This window comes from Alligator sinensis, unplaced genomic scaffold (genome assembly GCF_000455745.1).
Source record: "Alligator sinensis unplaced genomic scaffold, ASM45574v1 scaffold219_2, whole genome shotgun sequence".
NCBI classification, from domain to species: Eukaryota; Metazoa; Chordata; order Crocodylia; family Alligatoridae; genus Alligator; species Alligator sinensis.
The window spans coordinates 346,453-349,325 of record NW_005842822.1 but is presented as its reverse complement, the minus strand read 5'-3'; the positions used below and the strand labels follow the sequence as shown (position 1 = coordinate 349,325).

Here is a 2,873-nt window from a genome sequence, read left to right as displayed (position 1 = left end):
CGCCGGCCGGGCGGGGAAGCCCGTGCAGGGCGGGGGCGCGGCGCCTGCTTGCGCTGCCTGGCAGGAGGGGAGGGGAGGGGAGGGGCCTTTCCGGCACCCCCTGCTCTGGTCTGCCCCGGCCTGAGGTGGGGCCCCCCCCTCCGTAAAAAGAGCCCAGGCCGCAGCTCCCTGCTCACCTCTTCTGCCCCCGCATCGAGCAGGGTTTCTAGCCTCCCCTCCCGCCCCGCGGGTGGCTCTGTGCTGGGGCACATCCCCCCAGATGCCCCCTCAGACAGGGTTTGAGTGGCACTACAACTCCGAGGGGCAGCACCGTACCTAGACTCCTGGCGCCCCACCTTCGCCAGAGAGAAATGATCATAATTATTTAAAAATGACCATTTCATAGATTTCATAGACATTCGGGGCTGAAAGGGACCTCATGAGATCATCGGGTCTGTCATCTATTCCATTCACTTTCTGTCTAGTGCCGGGTTTGCCCATGCCTGTGTCTGGCCTAGGGCGGCCCTCGAGGTACCTCAGCTGTCCCCACCACCACGAACCTCACGTGCCTCCCACGGCTCGGGGGTCACGGCGAGCTCCCACAGGCGGCGGGAGCGGGGAGCTCCTTTAGGTGTCCGCAGCGGTGTTGGCAGCAGGGGAGGGGGTGCGCCAACCGGTTTCATAGCAATAGAGGACAGAGGACCAGAAAACCAGACTGTCCTCTATAAAACTAGACTGGTCCAGACCTAGTCCAAAAAATTGGACTGTCCATCATGATGCCCTAATAAAATCGGAGACCCACCCCCAAGTTATGATTTTCAAATCTTACAGGGGGGCTGTCCTCTCACATGGTGGGGCCCAGCCTCTTCCCCTCCAGCTCCCCCATAATTTGAACCCTGCCCTCAGACGTGAAGGGTCTTTCCAAGAGATGGTAGATTCTTCATCCTTGGAGGTTTTTAAGATATGGCTAGACAAAACGTTGGCTGGGATGATCTAGCTGGGGATGGTCCTGCTTTGAGCAGGGGGTTGGATTAGATCAGTTGTTCTCAACCTTTTTTGTACCCAGGACCCATTTGTAAACATGGATGGGCAGTCCCAACCCAGTGCCCCCCACTCCCAACCAGCTGTCCCCTGCCCTCAGGCCCCAGACTCCCAGTGTGTGCAGGAGGGGGGCCCCAAGCAGCCCCTCAGACAGGAACTCATTCAGCCTGCAAAGGAAAAGCCACAGTTTCCCACATTTTTCTTCTTTAAAAGAGAGTCCATTTTAAAGTTTGTTGATCCATTTTTAGAGTTTGTTCGCAATCCTTTCATATATTTTCATGACCCACTTTTGGGTTACGACCCACAGGTTGAGAAACATTGGACTAGATGATCTCCTGAGGTCCCTTCCAACTCCTCACCCGCTGAGACCCAGAGGTAGGACACAGCAGAACTAGGACCTGTCAAGGCCTTGGAGGCAACAGCACTGAGTGGGCCCCTTCTCCAGTCCCAGACAAGGCTTGGCTGCTTGCTCCACATTGAGTGACTTTGCAGAAGGAGGCGATAGGCTCATGGTGTGGCTGTAGGGCTGGAGTCAGACCTCCGGTGGTTCCTCTCCAGGTGTGTTGGAACTTGGGGCTGGGCACCCAGGGTGCCAGGGGTTGAAGGGGATTGCTTTAAAAATCAGCAGCAATTGAGGCTGTTCATTCTGCTCAAACAGCCATTTGGTATGTAAATAGTTGGCTTTGCAGGTGCATGGGTGGCAAAACTGAGCCTCAGAGTTGACATCAAAAGGGCTGGGAGCCTACAGACCTGCCAGAAGCTTGTCCTCCATCTCCATGGGCAAGAGTGGCCATTAATCCCTGCCCTCTTCCCAGGGACAGGATTATTCTGGGCCCCAGAATAATTCTGAATTGAGGCAAGGAAAAATACTTCACCCCTCTGAAAAGGAAAGGCCCCTGTCCCATGTTTTTCTTCTATCCCATTCAGCACTGGTGAGGCCTCCCCTGGAGTACTGTGTTCCCTTTTAGGCTCCACACTTCACTTCAAGAAAGATGTGGACAGTTTGGAAAGAGTCCATTACAGAGCAACACAAATGATTGGGAGTCTGGGAGACAAGATTTATGAGGAAAGCCTGAAAGAGCTAGGGTTATTTAGTCTGGAGAAAAGAAGATGTCAGGGGGGTTGGATAACAGTCTTCAAATACCTCAGGAGTAATTATAAAGAGGATGGAGATGGGCTTTTCTCTGTGGCCATAGGGGACAGAACCAGGAGCAGTGACCTCAAGCTCCAGCTGGGGAAATTTAGGATGGAGATTAGGAAGAACTTCCTAAACATGAGGGTGGTCAAGCATTGGAACAACCTACCTACCTAGTGAAATTGTAGAATTTCTATCCTTAGAAATTTTCAAGAGCAGGTTAGACAGACAATTGGAGGAGATGGTGTAGTCAGAGATGAAACTTCCTTGAGCAGGGGCTGGACTAGATGACCTCCTGAGGTCCCTTTCAGCCCTACTTTCCTATGATCTTTAAGTTTTGGGATCACACTTGCCTTCCTTAAAGTCAGAGTTTACCTATTGTCTGTGGTAGGAGAAGCTGGCTCTGACATCCTTAAGTTTGGCCTTTCTCTGACAGATTTACTGTCCCTGATTTGGCTCTCTTTGGAGGGTGGTGGCGGGGGGAGTACTTTTTCTTGTTTCAACTCAGAATTATTCTGGGACCCAGTTTATAATGATGATCCAGTTTATAATGATGATTCTCTGATGCATATTTTCAGTAAACTAATGCATTTCACTATGTTTCTATACATTTTACAGTTAAGGACTTTAAATTGTTTTATATATTTTATATATTTAGAGCCTTATCTATCAGTCCTTATTGAGGCAAAACTATTTAATGGCATTAAGATCTGCAATC

General features: G+C 51.0%; 1 long non-coding RNA gene across 1 annotated transcript in view; it reads left to right on the top strand.

Moving 5' to 3' along the window:
• The first annotated feature begins 6 nt into the window (after window positions 1–6).
• Window positions 7–2,873, top strand: part of LOC112547937 — a 12,294-nt gene continuing 9,427 nt past the window's right edge. Inside the window, exons 1-2 of the long non-coding RNA XR_003091731.1 lie at window positions 7–610; window positions 1,328–1,578. This is a non-coding gene — a long non-coding RNA (uncharacterized LOC112547937). The remainder of the gene's footprint in view (window positions 611–1,327; window positions 1,579–2,873) is intronic.